Below are 11112 nucleotides of genomic sequence, written 5' to 3' on the forward strand. Positions count from 1 at the left end.
ACACTTTCTCCGGCGGACGGTGGCTCGGGTGAGGATGGGGAACTCCGGTGGAGGGCTGCAAACTACGAATTGAGGCGCGGGTCAGAACGGGTGATGCAAGGTGAAGTTACTGGCAAGAGAATGGAGGTGGAGGAGCGCACACGGGGGCGAATCGGGCTGGATCCCGTGGCGGGTCGCGGCGGCCGGAGTCGAGGAAGGAGACCTCCTCGGGGCTCCACCAGTGGCTAGGCTTGCTCTAGGGGGAGTGCAGGGATGGTGGGTGCTCGAGTTGAAGCTCGGGGCCTCTATTTATAGGCAGATCGACGGGGTGGCCGTGAACGGAGAATCTCCGGCGAGCGATTACGGCGGAGCAGTGGATTGGCAGGTGGTTTGAGCGGCCAGGCAGCATCAGTGGAGGTTACTGGAGTCGTTTTACAGCTAAACGGAGTCGGTCTTGGCGTAATGGCGTCGGTCCACGGTGAGGTGTCCGCACGGGCTCAACGGCGGCAGAGAGCGCGCTCCGCGCCCTGCGGTTCACGACGAGAGGGGCAGCGTATTCGGGGGAGTGGAAGGCCACGCGGCAGGCTCCGGTGGTTTGGGCGGCGCTGGGTGGCGTCGTCGGCGCTGTGTCTCCCGCTGGCGCCCGCAAAGCCGCCGCCGGCATCGGTCACGGGGCGGCGCACCTTCTGCTGCTCGTCGCCGACGCCCGCAAGGCGCCAGGCGTTCGTGCGGTGCAGGAACAAGAGGGCGGGGACGAGGAGCAAGGCGACGCGGTGGCACTGGCGAGATCGACGTCCTTCTCTGAAGAAAACGACAGCAAGCCACTGCAGTGTTCTCTGAACTTTCTGAAAGTGACAAAGACAGTGCACTGCAGGTGCTTGACAGAAGGTTTTTGCAATGAGATGAATTTTTCTGGAGTTGTAACTTGGTGAGATGACCACTCAATGCACCCAGAGGCTGCCTGATTTTACTTGGAATTTTTGGAGAAGGTTTTGAATGAATTTCACCAAATTTGGCAAATTTGGTCCAAACTTGCAGCAGATGTAGTTTGAAAATTTTGAACTGAAGACCAGTGGATCTTCATGGTTCTAGGTTGAGGGTTCAAAGGACTAGGAGGGGAAAAAGGTTTGGTGGCAAAAATCAAGACAGAAAGTGGAGTTCCTTTGTAAATCTCCAAGTGCTAGAAAAGAAGGCAGAATTTTATTTGAATAGAATTTGAATGGAAATAATCATATGGGGAGGTTCAACTTGCTGGATTTGATGCAAATCATGATCCAAAGGTGAGGAAATGGTTAGAAGAGAGGATTTGCACTAATGCCATGGCAAGAAGGGATTGTTGAAAGTGGCAAAGGACTTTCCAAAAGCCATAGTGCAAATTTCAAAAAGATTTTCAAAAGTTATTTTCCCAAATGAAAACATTTTGTCTTGAGTCCAAATGAAAAGCAAGAATTCCCAAGACCAAAGGCAGATCTTGGGTGAATCCAAACAAAACTTTTGCCATAAAGAAAAATATATGAGAGGGAGAGTTCTCTTGAAGAAAAATTTAAATCACTCCCCTCAAGTCAAATAAAATCTTTTTGAAAAATCCAAATAAAAACTTGGGTGTCACAATGGATTATACGCACTCTCACCCTTCCACCATTGCTAGCCTCTCTAGTACCGCGCAACTTTCGCCGGTGCCATAAACCCACCATATACCTTCTCAAAACAGCCACCATACCTGCCTATTATGGCATTTCCATAGCCATTCCGAGATATATTTCCATGCAACTTTCCACTATTCCGTTTATTATGACACGCTCCAGCATTGTCATATTGCTTTGCATGATCATGTAGTTGACATCGTATTTGTTGCAAAGCCACAATTCATAATTCTTTCATACATGTCACTCCTGATTCATTGCACATCCCGGTATACCGTCGGAGGCATTCATATAGAGTCATATTTTGTCCTAAGCATTGAGTTGTAATTCTTGAGTTGTAAGTAAATAAAAGTGTGACGATCTTCATTACTAGAGCATTGTCCCATGTGAGGAAAGGATGATGGAGACTATGATTCCCCCACAAGTCAGGATGAGACTCCGGACGAAAAAAGGCTAAAAATGAGAGAAGGCCCAAATAAAAAAATGAGAGAAAAGAGAGAATGGGCAACGTTACTATCCTTTTACCACACTTGTGCTTCAAAGTAGCACGATGATCTTCATGATAGAGAGTCTCCTACATTGTCACTTTCATATACTAGTGGGAATTTTTCATTATAGAACTTGGCTTGTATATTCCAATGATGGGCTTCCTCAAATTGCCCTAGGTCTTCGTGAGCAAGCGAGTTGGATGCACACCCACTTAGTTTCCTTTTGAGCTTTCATAAACTTATAGCTCTAAGTGCATCATTACATGGCAATCCCTACTCACTCACATTGATATCTATTGATGTGCATCTCCATAGCCCGTTGATACGCCTAGGTGATGTGAGACTATCTCCTTCTTTTTGTCTTCTCCACAACCACCGTCTATTCCACCTCTAGTGCTATGTCCATGGCTCACGCTCATGTATTGCGTGAAAGTTGAAAAGGTTTGAGAACATCAAAGTATGAAACAATTGCTTGGCTTGTCATCGTGGTTGTGCATGATCTAAATATTTTGTGTGATGAAGATGGAGCATAGCCAGACTATATGATTTTGTAGGGATAAGCTTTTTTGGCCATGTTATTTTGAGAAGACATAATCACCTTGTTAGTATGCTTGAAGTATTATTGTTTTCATGTCAATATTAAACTTTTGTTTTGAATCACACACATCTGAACATTCATGCCACAATAAAGAAATTACATGGATAAATATGTTAGGTAGAATTCCACATCAAAAAATTTGTTTTTATCATTTACCTACTCGAGGACGAGCAGGAATTAAGCTTGGGGATGCTTGATACATCTCCAACGTATCTACAATATTTGATTGTTCCATGCTATTATATTATCTGTTTTGGATGTTTTATGTGCATTAATATGCTATTTAATATTATTTTTGGGACTAACCTATTAACCTATAGCCCAGTGGCAGTTCCTGTTTTTTCCCTGTTTTTGAGTTTCTTAGAAAAGGAATACCAAACGGAGTCCAAACGCAATAAAACTTTCACGATGATTTTTCTCGGACCAGAAGACATCCAAAGGACTTGGAGTACAAGTCAGAGAAGCCACGAGGCGGCCACAAGGAAGGAGGGTGCGCCCCCACCCTTGCGGGCTCCTCGTGACTCCACCGACCTATTTCTTCCGCCTATATATTCCCAAATATCCCAAAACCAACAAAGGAGTCCACAAAAACACTTTTCCACCGATGCAACCTTCTGTACCCGTGAGATCCCATCTAGGGACCTTTTCTAGCACCCTGTCGGGGTATTCGATCCCGGAGGGCTTCTACATCAACCCTATTGCCCTTCCGATGAATCGTGAGTAGTTTACCACAGACCTACGGGTCCATAGCTAGTAGCTAGATGGCTTCTTCTCTCTCTTTGATTCTCAATACCATTTTCTCCTCGATGTTCTTGGAGATCTATTCGATGTAATACTCTTTTGCGGTGTGTTTGCCCAGATCCTATGAATTGTGGATTTATGATCAGCTTATCTATGAATATTATTTGAATCTCCTCTGAATTCTTTTATGCATGATTTGATATCTTTGTAATTCTCTTCGAACTATCGGTTTGGTTTGGCCAACTAGATTGGTTTTTCTTGCAATGGGAGAAGTGGTTAGGTTTGGGTTCAGTCTTGCGGTGTCCTTTCCCAGTGACAGTAGGGGCAGCCAGGCACGTATTGTATTGTTGCCATCGAGGATAAAAAGATGGGGTTTTCACCATATTGTCTGAGTTAGTTCCTCTACATCATGTCATCTTGCTAAATGCGTTACTCCGTTCTTTATGAACTTAATACCCTAGATGCATGCTGGATAGCGGTCGATGTGTGGAGTAATAGTAGTAGATGCAGAATCGTTTCGATCTACTTGACACGGATGTGATACCTATATTCATGATCATTGACTTAGATATCATCATAATTATGCGCTCTTCTATCAATTGCTTGCTACTAATTTGTTCACCCACCATAATATTTTCTATCTTGAGAGAAGCCTCTAGTGAAACCAATGGCCCGCGGGTCTTTTTTCCATCATACAAGTTTCCGATCTACAATATTAGTTTCGTATTTACTATTTTTGCAATCTTTTACTTTCCGATCTATAAACCAAAAATATTTACTTTACCGTTTATCTATCTCTATCATATCTCACCTTTGCAAATAACCGTGAAGGGATTGACAACCCCTTTATCACGTTGGGTGCAAGTTGTTTGATTGCTTGTGCAGGTATTCGATGACTTGCGCATTGTCTCCTACTGGATTGATACCTTGGTTCTCAAACAGAGGGAAATACTTACTCTACTTTGCTGCATCACCCTTTCCTCTTCAAGGGAAAAATCAACGCAAGCTCAAGAAGTAGCAAGGGGCCCCACCAGGTGGGCACAACCAATCTGGTTGCGCTAGGGAGCCCAGGTGCGCCCTGGTGGGTTGTGGCCTACTCGCCCCACCTCTGGTGCCCCTCTTCTTGTATATAAGGCATTTTGACCTAGAAAAAAATAAGGGGAGGACTTTTAGGACGAAGCGCCGCCGTCTCGAGGCGGAACTTGGGCACGAGCAATTTTTCCGTCCGGCGAAGCGATTCCTCTGGGGGAACTTCCCTCCTGGAGGGGGAAATCATCGTCATCATCATCATGAACAACTCTCCCATCTTGGAAAGGGAAATCTCCATCAACATCTTCAACAACACCATCTCCACTCAATCCCTAGTTCATCTCTTGTGTTCAATCTTTGTACCGGAACTATAGATCGGTGCTTGTGGATGACTAGTAGTGTTGATTACATCTTGTAGTTGATTACCATATGGTTTATTTGGTGGAAGATTATATGTTCAGATCCATTATGCTATTTAATACCCCTCTGATCTTGAGCATGATTATCATTTGTGAGTAGTTACTTTTGTTCTTGAGGTCACGGGAGAAATCTTGTTTCAAGTAATCATGTGAACTTGATATGTGTTCGATATTTTGATGGTATGTATGTTGTGATTCCCTTAGTGGTGTCGTGTGAACGTCGACTACATGACACTTCACCATATTTGGGCCTAAGGGAATGCATTGTGGAGTAGTTATTAGATGATGGGTTGCGAGAGTGACAGAAGCTTAAACCCTAGTTTATGCGCTATTCCGTAAGGGACTGGTTTGGATCCAAAAGTTTAATGCTATGGTTAGAATTTATTCTTAATACTTCTCTCATAGTTGCGGATGCTTGCGAGGGGGTTAATCATAAGTAGGAGGTTTGTTCAAGTAAGAACATCACCTAAGCACCGGTCCACCCACATATCAAATTATCAAAGTAGCGAACACAAATCAAACCAACATGATGAAAGTGACTAGATGAAATTCCGGTGTACCCTCAAGAACGCTTTGCTTATCACAACAGAACATTTTGGCCTGTCCTTTGCCTCAAAATGATTGGGCAACCTTGCTGCACTTTTGTTACCATTACCGTTACTTGCTCATTAAAAATTATCTTGCTATCAAACTACTCGTTACTTATAATTTCAGTGCTTGCAGAGAATACCTTACTGAAAACCACTTGTCATTTCCTTCTGCTCTTCGTTGGGTTCGACACTCTTACTTATCAAAAGGACTACGATCGTTCCCGTATACTTGTGGGTCATCAAGGTCGAGGACAGGTCATCCGTAATATTCAGCGTCTGGATCCGATCTAGCATCTCGCTTAATAGGGAGAGACTAGCCGGATCGGTGGGATTTCTTCGGAGCCAACCTCCAGTATGGTGATGTGAGGGGCGAGTCCAGCCAGGATTGACTCCTGGTCTTCGGATGCTAAAGTCATATTCGGGCTTGAAGCCGGATCCGAGGTAAGGGTAGGGATAGGGTCGGAAAGAGAGTTCAAAGTCAAACCTTCAGGGTTTTCGGGTTCTTCAGGCGCTGACAACTCGGTGAAGATCAGATCGCCCCGAGCATCAACGACGTACTCTAATTTGCCGAACCTGATTTGATGCTCAGGGCAAAGCTGTCGACCTGGTCGAGGTGGCCGGCCGAGTTGCCGTGCAAACGATGCCGCCGAACGCGAAGTGCTGGCTGGGAACAAAGATGTCCCCGATGCGGATGCCATCTCCGATGACTAGGCGAGCCATCGATCCTTCGGCGATCCCACATCGGAACTCTCAATGAAAGCACCAATGTCAGTGTCAAAACCGGCGGATCTCGAGTAGGGGGTTCCGAGCTGTGGATCTTGTATCAATGGGGTACAGGAGACACAGGGACAGTATTTACCCAGGTTTGGGCCCTCTCGAAGAGGTAAAACCCTCCTTCTTGCTTGATTGTATTGATGCGTATAGGATGGTTACGCAGTCGATCTACCACGAGATCAGATGAACTAAACCCTAGGTAAGTAGGATGATGGTTCCACTAAACCCTCTGGTTTATATAGACACCAGGGGTACTAGGGTCACACATGGTCGGTTACAATAAAGGGATAAACATGCCGATTCTCCTATCTTGACTTGGAGGACACACCAAGGCTTCGAAGGTTTCTTGTCCGGACACGGAGTCGCCTTATAGCTCAGCCTTCTAGTAGTTGCAGAGCGGCCCACCTATCCGACCCATAAGAGATAGGAAGCAGCCCTAGGACCCCTTAGTCCAGGACTCCCTCACACGGGGCGTGCCGGATTTTGACGAGATCCAGAGCGACGCGCCACCCCCACCTAGCCACACGTTCAGATCTAGCGGCGAGCTCCGCCTCGCCATGCCCTGTCTCGCACCATAGTCGTGGTGGCCGGAGTTGTCCTCAATGCGCACGGCCACGTCGTCACCCGCCTCATCTGCTTTGTCAAGAGCATTGCTGCAGCCGCGAGATGGGGCACCGTAGGCGCCGGCGAGGAGCACCCAAGGTCACCGGAGTCGTGCCCAAAATCCCAGCCATGGTCGCACTAGAGGCCGGGAGCAGCAGATCTAGCTTGGGGAAGGAAGCAGTGGAGGGAGCGTGACGCGCGTCATCGGCGGCCAGAGGAATCAACCGACGTAGGTGGCAATGTCATAGGTGGTCGTGTGAGGAGAAAGGGTCGCCGTAGGTGCAGTGGGGGTGTGAGGCGGATTTGGCAGCGGCCTGATCTGTGAGGAGAGGGGTAGGAGACGAAGTGGTGGGTGTTAGCGGCGATGTGGGAACGGGAGTCGACGAGGGGATGAGTTTTTTTCTCTTTGGCTTCGAAGTGAGAGACTAGGAGCTGAGGTTCGAGCGGGCCCAGCAACACATGGCAGTCAACATGGGATGTTTGAGGGAAAACCGGGAGACGTCAGCCCAATACCACTCTGTTTCTTGTTTTGGACTAATTGTGTCCGATTTTGAGACATGAGGGACGAAATGTCTCCCGAAATTTTTTGAGGGACCAAATGTATACTTTTGCTGAATATAAGGGATCAAAACATACTTTTCTCTAAAGTTAAACCGACGTAAATAGAGTAATTTAGAATAATCTAACCAAATCGCTATGCTCCCAAAATCACGTCATGCGTTAACTCAATCAAATCACAAATAAATCTTAGCAAAATCATAACTAAATTGAAATTTTCCTTTCCTTCCCCTACAAATATTCAAATCAAATCTTATCAAAACCTTGATTAAACCAAAACTTTCCTTGTATCCTCTACCCATACACAAATTAAAATTAAATCTTATCAAAATATAAAATATGGTAAGTGTAAGGCATAAATCAGATATAATTAGTGTTTTTTAGATGGAGATATAATTAGTGTTGAACCATCAAAATACGTAAATTAGCTGGTTATTATTCACTTCTCAGTCTCAGTCCTTCCTCACAATTTCGTGAGCCTCGTCACCCGGCGATCTCTCCGCCGGCGACGGGAGACGAGACAACATGCCAGACTCCCTTCTGCACCCGAGCCTTCTCGCAGGCGTAGAGTGAAGAAGCGAATGATCCCAACTTTGATATGTTTCTTCTTTTACTGGTGATGATGGTGAGGAACCCTATCTTTGATCCGATGGAATGCTGTAATGACATTCTTCGTTCTCGGGTATCAGTTCTGTTTTTATGTTGCTTGCAGCAATCAAATCCAAATCTAATCGAGCTCTCCACCGATTACGCTAGTGTTCTTCAGCGCGCAAGATCGATTTCAGTTGACCCCACAAGAGTCGCCGCAGTTTATATTCCATGAATCTTTTAGGGGGATTCAGTTGAACCTCCACGCCCGCGCTGAGACTTCCCCTGGAAATCAAGATTCAAGAACCATCTCCATCAATGGATGACGCGGGAGGGGACATTCTCCCGTCTCTCGGCAGCGTGCGCCTCGGCGATCTCGCGGCGGTCGAGGGCCTCGCTTCCGACAGCTAAAAGATATGCGTATCGACACTGATGCAGTCGCTGGCTCAGTACTCGGCAGCCATCATCCAGCTGCCTCCAGCCGATGCTGCCCTCTTAAGGTCTGGTCTGGTCTCCGCTCGCCTCTTCTTCCACCAGCGAGTGTATGATTCGGTGGGCGATGTTGTCCATTCGGATGACGCCCGCGAGTGGAAGACATCTGGTTACTATGCAGATCCTCAAATGTGGCTGGAAATGTATGATTATAAGCCTGGTGTTACTATCAGAGAGCATGGTGGCGCAATGGAATTGTCCCCGTCTGGGCTGCCCGACATATTTTCAATGCTTGGGAAAGTTTGCCGAGATATCTTGGATGCGGTTAGCTTCTCACTGAATCTCCGTAGTTGTGTGTTTACTGAGATATTCGACAACATGCCATTGAGAAGCCAGGAAGTGTCGTCCTCTGTTCTTTCAGCATGTGGCCATTCGAGGCCATCATTTGAAGAAGCACAGCAGCATGGTATTGCTTCTCATGATGACAGTCAATTGCTCATGTTTTCTGAGCAGGAGCAACAGATCGACAAGACTTTGCTTACACTAGTTAAGTCAGATAGGTCAGGCTTATATATCAAGGACTTTCATGGACGCTGGATTCTTGTTGATGGGGACCTTGGTCCACATGATATTGTTGTATATCCTGGCCTTGCGCTTTATCAGGAAACTTCTGGCTATGTAAATCGAGCTGTGCACAAGACAGAGGTTGGAAACTTGCAGGGATGTATGTTTGGGCGTTTAAGCTCACACCGAGATTTGTTGCTAGGCCTGGTGGTTCAGAGATGGGAGCTGCTAGTCATGGTGTTGATACTCAGTTTCAGGTCCCCGTAACAGTTACTGAGTTCATGCAAACAGATCATTCCGCTGATCAACTTTTTCCCAAGAACAATGAATCATCATACCAGGCAGAGCAGGATGGTAAGCTATTACCTCCCAGTCTTTGCTATGTGAATTAAGCTTGAAGCTATTGTTGTGCCCCCTTGTTGTTGTTATTCCTTCTGTCCTAATTTACGAGCCATAGTCTGACTACCAAAAGTCAAGCTTTATTCTAGATAATATATCTGATGCATAATGTGGTGCAGTCTCACAGAAGTGTAATTTGTCATATATGAGTTCTGGGTGGTGGAGTGCAAGGGTACACGAGCAGAACAAAATTAAAGAGGGGCCAAGATTGATTGCGAGATGAATTAGGCCCTAATTTTGATGCTATATCAGATCAGCGTAGGAGCTTCACATAGGGCTATTAATCAAGGGGATTTCAAGCTTGAGGGTAGGCCATATATCACCCCGGACCGGCACTATGCAGACCTAACAACCTCGGCTAGCCTCTACATAATATCGATCCTAAGGCGCCACCTTCACACGATGTACATGTAGACCGTGCATGCCATCTAGGTGGAACGGTCAGTATCACAACACAAGTCACGAAAGAATCTGCAACAACAACATAGATAAATACAACAACTCCGGAGAGTCAAATTTAACGAATGAATACAACAAGGGCCTTTTGACCAAAATACAACTCATACAACGGAAGCAAATATACCTTAGACATGTAAATAATACAAATGCCTTAAGAAGGCTTTAAAGAAAAGCAAAGGGCGTCCATATCCCTGCCAAGATCATTGTCTGTGGGATAACCACCTGACATTCTCCATCAACACACGTGCTTCCTGAAATGCTACCGTCTGGATTGCAACAATCCATGGAAAAAAGAATAATTACCAAAAAGGTTTTCGCCCCGCTTTATAAGTAAAGCAAAACGCCAAGAGCACACATACACGGACTAGTCCAGGACACACACACCCAAGTCACACAACAAGAGGTACAGAGGTTCTGCTGAGGGCACAGCTCAACAAGCCCAAAAAACAACATAAACAAGGAAAGGCTGAAGCCGGAGAGCAAGCCAGGCGTCTAATCTGGCTCTGAAGGAGGCGGCGGGGGCGGCGGCGATAGACGGATGGCCATCGAGCGAAGGTCGGCGATGAAGGCGGAGATGGCGTCCCAGGGCGGCTAAGCGGCCGCCAAAGCTACAAGTAACCAGAAAGTTTAAAGAGAGCGTCAGTAGCCCGTCGAAGTGGAGTGCGCTGAATCACAAGCTTATTACGAATTGTCCAGAGGGTCCACGCGAGAGCCCCAATCTCAAGCCACCTAATGTGGCGAGAGGGCAGGGGGGAAGTCTGGAGTTCGGCGAAGAGGTCGGGGAAGTTGGTGTGGCACCAAACACCACCCACAACATCTCTAAAACAGTTCCAAACGAATTGAGCAGACACGCAGGAGAATAAGATGTGGTTCGAATCTTCGGGGGTACCACAGAGCGGGCAAAGTCCGGAGCCAGGACCATTGCATTTGCGGACCTCCACCCCAGACGGGAGCCATCCGCGGATCCATTGCCACATGAAGATCCGGATTTTCAGAGGCAGGCGAATGGTCCACACCGCTGGGAGGGGGGAGGGGCGGAGGAGGGGGCAATGGCCGAATACAGGGACTTGGTGGAGAATTGGCCAGAAGGGTCAAGACGCCACCGGACCTCATCCGGGCCAGCATCAACAGCCGGCTCATGGAGAGCGACGCAATCAAGCAGCTCCTACCAGGTGGCGGCTTCCGGAGGCCCCCTAAGTCAATAAGGGCCCGTTCAACTGAGATCGAGGGGGCGATAGCGATGGAGAA

General features: G+C 46.9%; 1 pseudogene; it reads left to right on the forward strand.

Annotated features, from left to right (window-relative positions):
- The first annotated feature begins 7265 nt into the window (after positions 1-7265).
- Positions 7266-9514, forward strand: LOC109778091 (uncharacterized; annotated as a pseudogene).
- Positions 9515-11112: the final 1598 nt, after the last annotated feature.

This window comes from Aegilops tauschii, chromosome 2, assembly GCF_002575655.3.
Source record: "Aegilops tauschii subsp. strangulata cultivar AL8/78 chromosome 2, Aet v6.0, whole genome shotgun sequence".
In the NCBI taxonomy this organism is placed as follows: Eukaryota; Viridiplantae; Streptophyta; class Magnoliopsida; order Poales; family Poaceae; genus Aegilops; species Aegilops tauschii.